The sequence below is a fragment of the Dama dama genome, chromosome 28 (genome assembly GCF_033118175.1).
Source record: "Dama dama isolate Ldn47 chromosome 28, ASM3311817v1, whole genome shotgun sequence".
NCBI lineage: Eukaryota > Metazoa > Chordata > Mammalia > Artiodactyla > Cervidae > Dama > Dama dama.
Genome location: NC_083708.1, coordinates 23,124,189 through 23,137,243, shown reverse-complemented (window position 1 = coordinate 23,137,243; position 13,055 = coordinate 23,124,189). Strand labels below are relative to the sequence as shown.

Here is a 13,055-nt window from a genome sequence, read left to right as displayed (position 1 = left end):
ATTGCATTTATTATACTTGTTGCATAATAAGGCAGAAATGCACCTGGAGATGACTTATACCACTAAGTGTTCTGTTTCCATTATTGGCACATGGAACACTAATTGATTTGAGAAACTGACAAATACTATTGAAGATTACAACACCTTAAGATATAAAGTGTAATGGCAAGGTCTCTCAACCTTCTCCCATCACATTTATAAGTGTGTGCAAGGGGCCATTTTAAAATATAGTATGTGTGCATGCATGCTAAGTCACTTCAGTCGTGTCCGACTCTTTACAGCCCTATGGACTGTAGCCCTTCAGGACTCCTCTCTCCATGGGATTCTCCAGGCAAGAATATTGGAATGGATTGCCATTCCCTTCTCCAGAGGGTCTTGCCAACCCAGTGATTGAACCAGTGTCCCTTACATGTCTTGCATTGGCAGGCAGGTTCTTTACCACCAGCAACACATGGGAAGCACAAAATATAGCCTATAAAATGCATGTAATGCAATACATAATAACAACTACCACTAAATGTAATAAATAACAGATAGCTATATTTGCCTCATCCACCCATTTGTCTAAAATATCACCATTTTGTGTTCTGTGTTCCTTGACTCCTAAACGTATGTGCATGAATATCATGTATGTGTTGATGTCTCCCCAGTGGACACCCTGAACTTGAACCCTTTCCTGACTTCTATTTTCATATATGCAGGGCCTGATTGACATTTCCTTTTCAACTTAACTCATTTTCCCCGTGGAAATATTCCTTAAGCCATCAGGCAGTGTGGCTTCCTTTCCCTTTATCTAATCCATTCGCAAGTCAGTTCCCCTTTCAAATATATCCTGATTCTGTTCATTTTCATCTCCATCAGTTCATCTCATCAATCTTATCCTCCCTGAAGCTACCACCCTAGGACAAACTTCCATCACATTTTCTCCAGATTTTCTAATACCTTCGAATCTGCTCTCCTATTTCCACTCTTATCCCCTACCATTCTTTTACACAGGTAATAAAAATGATTACAGATAGATAGATAGATGATAGATAGACAGATAGATGGATCTATCCTTCCTGAGTTTCCAATGCACTTACTCCTCAACACTGCCTCTAAGGTCCCATGTGACCTGGCTCTCCTTCAACCATATCTCTGCTCATTCACTATGCTTTAGTGTCTCCTTTCTTTCCGTAAACTCACAAAAACTATTTCCACGTCAAGGCATGTACACATGTGCCCTCTGTCCAGAATGCTCTTTCCCCAGATCTCTGTACAACCACAGGATCATTCAGACTCCAGCTCAAATGTCTGCTCAGAGAGGTTCTCTGAGCTCCAAACATAAAGCAGATCCCTCCTGGGGGTTCACGCTTATCATATCACCCTGTTTGGGTTAAATTACAGTCACTGGGCTTCCCTGGTAGCTCAGTGGTAAAGAATCCACCTGCAATGCAGGAGACTCAGGTTCGATCCCTGGGTCAGGAAGACCCCCTGGAAAAGGCAATGGCAACCCACTCCAGTATTCTTGCCTGGAGAATCCCATGGACAGAGGAGCATGGTAGGCCACGGTCCATGGGGTCACAAAAGCATCAGACGTGATTTAGTGACTAAACAACAATTTTTTAAGTATTTGGTGTGTTATTTAATTACTGTATATATTTATGGCTGCACTGGGTCTCCAGTGTTGTGTGCTGGCTGTCTTTAGTTTAGGTGCCCAGGCTTCTCATTGCAGTGGCTTCTCGTGCATAGGCTCTAGGTTCATGGGCTTCAGTCCATGCAGCATGCAGGCTCAGATGTTGCAGCTTGTGGGCTTAGCTGCTCTGTGGCATGTGGGGTCTTCCCAGACCAGCGATCAAGCCCATGTCCCCTGCATTGGTAGGCAGATTCTCAACCATTGGCCCACCCAGAAAGTCCTAAATGACAGTAGCTTTTTATAAAACGTTCTAACGTACTTGTTTACTCACATATTGTCTATTTCCCACCATGAAAGTGTGAGCCCCCTAGTCCTCGCTTTGGCAGCACACATACTAAAATTTGAACAATACAGAGAAGATTAGCGTGGTCTCTGAGCAAAGATGATATGCAAATTCATAAAGTGTTCCATACTTTTAGAGACCTGGATGGACCTAGAGACCGTCATACAGAGTGAAGTACGGCAGAAAGAGAAAAACAAGTATCGTATATTAACACATATATGTGGAATCTGGGAACATGAGATAGATGATCTTCTTTGCAAAGCAGAAATAGAGACACAGACATAGGGAACAAATGTAAGGACACCGAGGAAGTAGCAGGTGAGGTGAGTTGGGAGCCTGGGACTGACACATATACACTATCGGTACTATGTATACAATAGGTAACTAATGAGAACTTACTGCATAGCACAGGAAACTCTACTCAGCACTCTGTAGCGACCTAAATGGGGAGGAAATCCAAAGAAGAGGCGGTGCATGTATACATACGACTAATTCACTTTGCTGTACAGTAGAAACGAATACAACATTGTAAAGCAAATATACTCCAATAAAAAAAATAATTTTAAAAAAGAATGTGAGCCCCTTAAAGGCAGAGATCTATTTGTCTTGTTCACTACTGTATCCTCAGAGACTTGAATAGTCCCTAGAACATGGTGGGCAAGCAATATTTTGTTGAATGCTTTGGCATCTCCTTAGAGCACAAAATGTATCTCAAGGTAAAATACCTAGGTGAGGGCAGAGTCTATTTGCCTGCATACAATAAAAGATGCAACCCAAAGACACAGATAGCAGAAGCTTCATCATTTACTTTCTGAATAAACTCCTTTCTCAGCATCATAGTCCACCACTATGGATTAAATTTATCTTTTGGAATTTAGTGATAATAGACATCTCAACTTCATTGAGTCTGACTCTTGCTTTTCACAAAAAGCATAAATCTGGAAAATTAAATATGAAAAATTAAAATTTTTCACTTTATTCTTTATGGCCTCTTCTTGACTAGACCTCAGACTTTGCCTCTAAGAACTGTACTTTTTAGCACAAATGGTTTTATCCATACTTCACACTAAAAGCCTTGAACAAACACTAATACAATTTCTATTAGCTTAAGGCTGTGTTTCTAGGATGACAATCCCAGCTCCCTTAAAATGCCAGGCCTGGGAAAACTCAATACTGCCTGAAGAATTTATTGTTTGTTCTAGCAAAAATTTGACTACAGGCCCATGACTTCACTTTTTTTTAAAAGAGCATTGACTTCTGGAAACATGCTAATCTTTTCTCTGTCTCTTTGAGATCATGTTTTCTATAACTTAGGAATGTCTTTCTCAAGAATCTGGGAGCCAACCCTTTAAAATGCAATCATCAAGGATGGGACACTTGTCTCTTAGTCCCTTTGGGAGAATAGGGGCCTACCTTACATAGGTGCCAGTTAGCAGACACAGATGGCCTAATCTCATTGACCAAACCACCTTAATTTAATGTCCTTTAGTAATGCTCCTTTAGCACATCCAGCATTTTTTAAATTTATTTTTTTAATTGATGTATATTTGCTTTACAATGTTATGTTCAGTTCAGTCGCTCAGTCATGTCCAACTCCTTGCGACCCCATGGACCGCAGCAGCCAGGCTTCCCTGTCCATCACCAACTCCCAGAGTTTACTCAAACCCATGCCCATTGAGTCAGTGATGCCATCCAACCATCTCATCCTCTGTCATCCCCTTCTCCTCTCGCCCTCAATATTCCCCAGCATCAAGGTCTTTTCAAATAAGTCAGCTCTTCACATCAGGTGGCCAAGGTATTGGAGTTTCAGCTTCAACATCAGTCCTTCCAATGAACATTCATGACTGATTTCCTTTAGGATGGACTGGTTGGGTCTCCTTGCAGTCTAAGGGACTCTCAAGAAGTCTTCTCCAACACCACAGCTCAAAAGCATCAATTCTTCAGCACTCAGCTTTCTTTATAGTCCAACTCTCACATCCATACATGACTACTGGACTAATGTCATGTTAATTTCTGCTATACAATAAAGTGAATCAGCTATATGTATACATATATACACTATGGATATATGTATACAACCATATGGAGATACAACCACTATGGAGAACAGTATGGAAGTTCCTTAAAACACTAAAAATATAACTACTGTATAACCCAGAAATTCGACTAGTGGGGCTATACCCAGAGAAAAGCAAAATTCAAAAAGACACAGGTACCCCAATGTTCATTGCAGCACTATTTACAATAGCCAGGACATGGGAGCAACCTAAATGTCTGTCAACAAATGAATGAATAAAGAAGATGTGGTACATATATACAATATAATATTACTCAGCCATGAAAAGGAACAAAATTGGGTCATTTGTAGAGACGTGGATGTATCTAGAGACTGTCATATAGAGTGAAATAAGTCAGAAAGAGAAAAACAAATATCATATATTAATGCATATATGTGGAATCTAGAAAAATGGTACAGATGATCATTTTGCAGGGCAAGAATAGAGACACAGACATCCAGTATTTAAAAAGCCTCCTGCCTTTTGTTTTGCCAAGTTTAGTTCAGCTCTACAGTGAAGTCTCTTTCCCCTTCTGCAGTAGCTTAAGTAAAACCTGTCCTGCTACTTTTAACCAGAGTCTGGTGAATAATTTCTCTTTAACATCATGAACTGGCCCTGTATTTCATGTGGCATATCAGACTCTACATTAGTGTGGATGAATTCTCACAGATTGTATACTTCATCTCAGCAGCATTTCAGGCTCCTGAAGGTGATGGTATTCCTCAGGAATGGTTATTAACACAGTCTTCACTGGGATGGGAGCTGGACTTAGGGGAGAAACTAGTGATGAATCTCCATTTAAAAAAGGGAAAATGATTGAGCTACGCCCTGAAGCAATGCCCAGGCACCTGTCTCCAAACTTCTCTTAAAAGTCTAAACTCAAGTCACTCTGAATATCTTGTGTTATGTCACTTGGGTCTTGAAGTTTTGAGTAACTATGGAGACTCAGTTCTGCAAAATAGTGGATATGTGGTCTGGGGCTCAGGAGAGAGATCTGGGCTTGGACACACAGAATTGAAGCAATAAATTTTCAGATATAAATTGAGTAGGTAAGACTACTCAGCAAGAATGAGATGACTAAGGGACTTGCCTTGATGTCCAGTGGTTAAGATTCTTCCTTCCAATGCAGGAGGCACAGGTTTGACCCCTGGTTGGAAATCTAAGGGCCCACATGCTTCGGGGCATGGCAATTTTTTTTTTTTTTTTTTAAGGACTGAATTGGCTGAGAGGAGGGCCAATGATGATAGCTCCTAGGAAATGTGAATCCTTTCAGAAAAGGTGAAGGAATGTATTTCCCAATTTTAAACATACAGTAATACACATAGAAAATAGCATTTGTATGGGACATCGCATGCTGCGGGTAAGCTGTGAGAGATTTAGGGGTGTCTATATGGACATGGTAAAATTTTTCATTACTTTATGTATTGGTTTTCCTAGAGCTTCTATAACAAAGTACCACAAACTGTGGCTTAAAAGAGCAGAAATTTATTGCCTCACAATCTAGAGGCGTTAAGTCCAAAATCAATGGTGTCAGCAGAGCCATGGTACTTTTGAAATCTATGACGGAAATCTTTCCTTGCCTCTGGTAGTTTGCCAGCAGTCTTTGGCTCTTGGGTTTGTTTGTTTTTTTTTTTTTTTTTGTCTTGAAACTGCATAACTCGGATATCTGATGATATTCTTCCTGTGTATCTCTGTTTTCATATGCCCATTGTTTCTTTAAGGTACCATATACGTTGTGCTCTGTGCTGAGTTGTGTCTGTCTCTTTGCAACCACATGGACAATAGCCTGCCAGGCTCTTCTGTCCATGGGATTTTTCAGACAGGAATACTGAAGTGGGTTGCCATTTCCTCCTCCAGGGTATTTTCCCAACCCAGCGATTGAACCTGCATCTCCTGTATCTCCAGCATTGCAGACGGATTCTTTACATACTGAGCCACCGGGGAAGCCTTGTTTTGTCAGGACACCAGTCATATTCAATTAGGGCTTCAGCCTGCTCCAGTATGATCTCATCTTAACTAATTATATCTGCAATGGTTCTTTTTTCCAAATGATGTCATATTCTGAGGAACTGGTGGTTATGACTTCAACATATGTTTTTATGGGGAAAACACAATTCAATCCATAATAACTTCTTTTTATAGCACAACTGTAATAAAATAAAGGTAGTAGGAATGCTAAATATTGCATTTATAAAATATTTAAGCTGACTTTTTAATATCAAATTTTGTTTGAAATGGATTTCTTTCTAATTATTGTGATCTCTTCCATTTCCTTTTTCCTCTTGCAAATCCCTCTGAATGAAGCCACGGGCAGCAGAATATACAGCATGGTTTAGACAGGCACCATAGCAGGGCCTGGATAATGAGACAACTTTGCCCACATCTTGGGGAAAAGATGATATGTATCTCTTCATGAGCACCATGTTAAAAATATAAACTCATAACATTCCCCAGGAGCTAGAGCCCAAGAGACGCCACTGGCGAGCCATCATCCATTGGACACAGCCTCCAGGGAGGGGCAGGGAATTTCTCCAAGGCCAGGAGGGGCTGCAGCAGCCCTCACCTTTGCTGGAAACTTCAGGGAGTGAGGAGCGGCAATGAAGGAACAGAGCAGATGGCGGCAGCATTTGGCAGGTTTTCAGCATCTCCATCACAAATATCCAGTGGGATCCAGTTGGTGGTCTTGCCAGTGGGGCCAGAGAGGTGGAAGAGGGACTTCCCTGGTGGTCCAGGGACTCCACACTCCCAATGCAGGGGGCTGGTGTTTGATCCCTGGTTGGGAAGCTAGATCCCACAGGCCGCAAGTAAGACCTGGGGCAGCCAAATAATTAATTCAAAAAAGAAGAAGAAGGGCAGAGAGATGGAAGGAGGGTTTTCCTTCATGGGGGCGCAAAGTTTGCTTGAAGGGAAAGAGGAGGAGGAGATGAGGAATGAGGGAGGGCATAGGTGGCTCTCTGAATCTGCCACCTTGGTGACCTCAGCTGGATCAGAGCCAGGGCATCACGGGCAGGTTAAAACTGGTGCTGTCAGCAGGAGGATGCGGAGCCCACCACTGTCAGGTTTTGGATGCTTGGGTTAACATCTGCTGCAAAGCCTTTCTCTACCAACTTGGCATCTCAGGGAATTTCTGTGCTGGAGAGTTGGAGGTGATTTTACTGCTGCTCCAGGCCAGGGCCCTGCTGCTCTTGGAGTCCATGGTCTTCCTGTGCCGCACAGTTCTGGTGGAGCTGGACACTGTGGGCCCTATGGCTTGCGGCACTTTGGATTGAGAATCAAAATTGGTGAAAAGGTAGACAGTGGTGTTGCTGGACTTCCGATCTCTTAACTGGTACGTGGTAGGATCTGGGCTCTGAATATCCACTTGCCATTTAGTTTTAAAACAGACAAGGTGTTTTTGCTCAGGGAATTTGATTCTCATATTCTTGATTGTTATAAACAGTAAGAAATGTTTCACTCAAATGTTGTTGCTGGTCAGTCGCCAAGTCGTGCCTGACTCTTTATGAACCCCGTGGACTGCAGCACGCCAGGCCTCCCTGTCCCTCACCATCTCCTGGAGTTTGCCCAAGTTCATGTTCATTGAATTGGTAAGATGGATGGAGCCTTTTCCTTTCACTTAGACAGGTAATAAAAAAATTTTTATAACCACTCAAATGTTTATGAAAGTTAAAATTATGCATAAAGAATCTATCAACCCTTCCTTTTTAAAAAATTGGATGACAAATGTAACAGTAATTGCAAAGGTGAAAATGGATTTTTAATCCAATTGAATTTTCTTGTTTGAAATATACATATAATGATGATTTACAATGTTTTAGTTTTACATGTAGGGCGAATTGATTCATTTTTACGTATACATATATCTATTTTTTTCAGATTCTCGTCTCTTTTAGGTTGTTATAAAGTATTGAGTATAGTTCCCTGTGCTATAGGTACTTGTTGTTTATTTTATATGCAATAATATGTATATATTAATCCCAAATTCCTAATTTATCCCTTCTCCCAGCCTTCCTCTTTGGTAACCATAAATTTGTTTTCTATGTCTGTGAACTTGTTTCTGTTTTGTAAATAAGTTCATTTGTATCATTTTTTTAGATTCCCCATAGAAGTGCTGTCATATGATATTTGTCTTTCTCTGGCTGACTTACTTCACTTAGTCTGAAAAGCTCTAGGTCTATCCATGTTGCTGAAAATGGCATTATTTCTTTCTATATCATGGCTGAGTAATATGCCATTGTAAATATGTAGCACATCTTCATTCATCTCTTGGTGGATATTTAAGTTTTTCTTGGCTATTGTAAATAGTGCTGTAATGAACATTGGGGTGCATGGATCTTTTTGAATGATGACTTTTCTCTGGAGTGGGATCTCCAATCGAATTTTTCTCTTGATGAGCAAGTCTGTCTTATTAGGGTGGTCATCCAGCAGCTACCTTGGAGACTACTAAAAGTAGAGGTGGCACTAATATACTTGGAGAGCGAATTTAGTCCTCTGATTCCTGTGCCCATAGGAAGGAATTCCTTCCTGGCTTCCTTACCACCACCAGCTGTCTCTGGAGGTACGCACTCCCCTCTTTGGGCTGATAAAATTGATGTGCAACTATGCTGCTGACAAGAGAAGCATACTTTAGGACCCACTCTTCTTAGGTGGCCCTTAAAGAAATGGCAACCCACTCCAGCATTCTTGCTTGGAAAATCCCATGGACAGAGGAGCCTGGAGGGCTACAGTCCATGAGGTATGTAACTCACGGACTGGCAACCCACCGCTTGGCATTGAATCACAAAATAAATGTGCTTGTAAGGAGAGCCATCAGACAGGAGGTTCTGTGCTTGCAGGCACACTCTGGGTAAAGCAATCAATATCTCTCTGCCTCCTGTATGTTGGGAAGCTCTGAGGTAGAGGTTACATCCTTAGCAGAGCAACTTGTTAAGCAAGAGAGAAACAAAAAAGTGTAGTGTCCCAGAAACCAAGGAGGGTGTGGCCCACAGAGGCAAGTGTAGAGGATTCTCTTGGAAGATAAGGCCTAAAAGGCTCCCACAAAGAGGCTGTGAGAGACCGTGGGGGGAGTGGTTTCAGTCCGTGGCAGGGGCCCAGGCACAAACCACCGGGTGTCACAGAGAAGGGCAGTGAGAAGTAGGGGCCGTAGGGGCAGCGGACGTCACTTCTGTAAGCTCTGCCGCTTGGGACCTCTAAACTTCCTAATTCGCTTTGTTCTTGTAGAATGTTAAAACCCACCCAACAGGACTGCTGAGAGGATTTAAAGAATTCCCATGAAAAGTTTCTGAAAATTATAAAGCATCAGAAATGTATATATATATATATATATAATCAGGTATCTTTGTGTGTGTGTGTGTGCATGCACGTGCACATGCTCAGTCGGCTCTGACTCTTGGCAACACCATGGACTCTAGTCCACCCGGTTCCTCTGTCCATGGGATTTTCCAGGAAAGAATATTGGAGAGGGTTGCCATTTCCTGCTGCAACGGTCTTCCCAATCCAGGGATCAAACCCATGTCTCTTGCGTCTCCTGTATTGGAAGGCAGATTCTTTACCACTGCACCACCTGGGACTTCCATCAGGTATCTTTAGTTCTAATGAAAGTGTGATTCCTCTATGCCCACCTCCACTCCCACCTCCACTCCCCCAAAGCCATTTCTTTTCTTAAAAAAAAAAAAAAAAAATATATATATATATATATATATATATATACACACACACACACACACACACACACACACACACATACACACACACTTATTTATTTATTTATTTCTGGCTGGGATGGGTCTTTGTCGCTGCACAGGGCTTCCTCTAGTTGCAGCCAGCAGGGGCTACTCTCTGGTTGTGGTGCATGGGCTTCTCATTGCAGTGGCTTCTCTTACTGCAGCGCACAGGCTCTAGGGCATGTGGGTTTCAGTAGCTGTGGCTCCTGGGTTCTAGAGCACAGGCTCAATAGTTGCGATGCACAGGCTCCATGACATGTGAGATCTTCCAGGATCAGGAATCAAATCCATGTCTCCTGCATTGGCAGGTCGATTCTTTACTACCAAAGAAGACCAGTTGTCTCCTTTAAAATCTAGGTTTTTTTCAAAAAAGTTGTGAACCAGGAACGAGAGCTGTGTGGAGTCAACATTCGCTGACCCCCTTTTGGTGCTCAGGTGGTAAGTGGAAGGAAATGCCCTGAGATGTCTCAAAGAAAGGAAAAAAAAATCCTTTCAAAGAGCCTTCTCTCTACAAACTATTGGATTTACTCTTTGAGAAGCAAGTGTTTTTGTATTAATAGTGATTCAGGTTTGGCAAAATGCTGAGAAGCAGCCCACAGACATGATGATTAATTCCCTGAAATTTGCAGAGAATATAAAATGGAGGAAGGACTGGGAGTCTAGATTTGGGTTAGAAGTGGCCTTGACTGAGCCTGCAAATCCTAATGGAAACAGATCACTGGAATGACCCACCAGTGAACCCAACTCCACCTTTCCAAGCCTAGGTGGGGTGTACTTTGATGTTCAGCTTGAGGAAGAACATGTTCCAGAAAAAAGTGTTCATGGATCAAAAAGCTTGGCTTCCTTTCCCATCAGGTTTATATGATCGATCAGTTTGACTGGGTAACAGGTCTGTGTACCACTGAAGCGGTATCAGGCCTAGCTACACATAATTGCAATTCTGAATCCTTCAATCCTGGAATTGTATTTACCTTTGCAATCAAACTATTTCATTTTGCACACATAACTGTCTGATTACCTATGTAGATCATTCAACAGGTGGTTGGCCTTAGGAAAAAAAAAACCTCAAAAGTATTTTTGGTATAAACTGAAACAGTAGTGTGAATGACTATTTTCACTTTCTGAAAATTTCCTTCAAAGCAAAAATTATACCAGTTACAATATAAAAAAAAATTAAAAAATTTTTAAAAAGCAAAAATTATACCAGTTAAATAGGCAAGAAAGATTTTATTCAAGGCTATTGCATTAGGGGAGAACTAACTCTGAATGTCAGAATTGACTCTGAACTCAACTTTGCTGGAGAATAGGTAGGTTTCTTAAGGGTTGGGGAAGCTGGAGAATGTTTGAGGAAGTCATAGGTCATCTGTGTTTACTAATTGGCTTCAACCAAATAAAAAAAAAAATAAACTCCTCCTACTTTTATCATATAAGGTAGTTTTGTAACTTGGAGGAAGGTGTCCACTGAAGTTAAGCTCTTCCCTCCCAGGGAACTGGGAGATAGAGGTGCCATCTCCTTTGAGGATTACGTTTTTTAAAAATTTTATTTAGTTTAATTGGAGACTAATTACTTTACAATATTGTGGTGGTTTTTTCCATACATTGACATGACTCAGCCACAGGTGTATATGTGTCCCCATCCACCCGTCCGGAACCCCCCTTCCACCTCCCTCTCCATCCCATCCCTCTGGGTTATTCCAGTGTACCCGCTTTGAGGATTACATTTTAAAGAGATAGCTCCCAGGTCATGGAGAAAGATATTCTTGGGTTGTAAAACTTGCAAGAGGCTTTTAAAGGGCATCTCAAAGGGGCAGAGAAATAATTTACAAGTTTTCTTGGCTTCCCTGGTGGCTTATTCAGTAAGGAATCCACCTGCAATGCGGGAGACTGTCTGCAATGCAAGAGACCTGAGTTCAATCCCTGGGTCAGGAAGCTCCCATAGAGGAGGAAATGGCTACCCACTCCAAGATTCTTGCCTGGAGAATTCCATGGACAGAGGAGCCTGGCAGGCTACAGCCAATGGGGTCACAAGGGTTGGACATGACTTGATTAAACTGAGAACTAAAAGCAATGGTCTAAGAAAAAGAAGGTCAAAGGAAGAAGCCTGCTTAAAGTTCAGTCAGGCTGAAGGAAAGTTAAGGCCATCATAGGCAATGGTCACATGATGAAAGATCATTTGATATTGAAATAATTTTTCCTCAATCTAATTATTAATTTTTCTATCAAGTCCACCTTTGTTTTATCCAATAAAATTGCCATCTCTTCTAATTGTTGCAAATCTACAATGAGCACTTTCCAATAAACAGTCTATGATGGTGGAGTTTTGTCTGCATTGTCCAACTCGGTAGACATTAGCCATGTGTGGCTATTGAGCACTTGAAATGTGGCCAGTGTGACTGTGGAACTGCATTTTTAATTTTAATAGATTTAAATTTAAATAATCAGACATGGCTAGTGGCTGCCATATTGGAAAATGTAGCCTCCAAATCTTTCTCACCATCATTTTATCGGCAGAAAAAAAAAGACTATCAATGTAACATCCATGACTGTATCATTCTTCAAGGGAGAATTATCAGTGGGGTTTAGGCAAAGAGGTGGCAAGAATACACAGAAGAACTATACAAAACAGATCTTCACGACCCAGATAATCACGATGGTGTAATCACTCACCTAGACCCAGACAGCCTGGAATGTGAAGTCCAGTGGGCCTTAGAAAGCATCACTATGAACAAAGCTAGTGGATGTGATGGAATTCCAGTTGAGCTATTTCAAATCCTGAAAGATAATGCTGTTAAAGTGCTGCACTCAATATGCCAGCAAATTTGGAAGACTCTGCAGTGGCCACAGGACTGGAAAAGGTCAGTTTTCATTCCAATCCCAAAGAAAGGCAATGCCAAAAATGCTCAAACTACTGCACAATTGCACTCATCTCACACGCTAGTAAAGCAATGCTCAAAATTTTCCAAGCCAGGCTTCAGCAATACGTGAACCGAGAACTTGCAGATGTTCAAGCTGGTTTTAGAAAAGGCAGAGGAACCAGAGATCAAATTGCCAATATCCCCTGGATCATCAAAAAAGCAAGAAAGTTCCAGAAAAACATCTATTTCTGCTTTATTGATGATGCCAAAGCCTTCAACCATGTGGATCACAGTAAACTGTGGAAAATTCTTCAAGAGATGGGAATACCAGACCACCTGATCTGCCTCTTGAGAAACCTGTATGCAGGTCAGGAAGCAACAGTTAGAACTGGACATGGACCAACAGACTGGTTCCCAATAGGAAAAGGAGTACATCAAGGCTGTCTATTGTCACCCTGCTTATTT

General features: G+C 41.6%; 1 non-coding gene and 1 pseudogene across 1 annotated transcript; both read left to right on the top strand.

Moving 5' to 3' along the window:
• Positions 1-13,055, top strand: part of LOC133048031 (acyl-protein thioesterase 1-like) — a 40,805-nt pseudogene that overhangs the window by 9,027 nt on the left and 18,723 nt on the right.
• On the top strand, positions 1,986-2,092 carry LOC133048357 (U6 spliceosomal RNA). Its single transcript, XR_009691019.1, has one exon. It is a non-coding gene; the product is annotated as a U6 spliceosomal RNA (small nuclear RNA).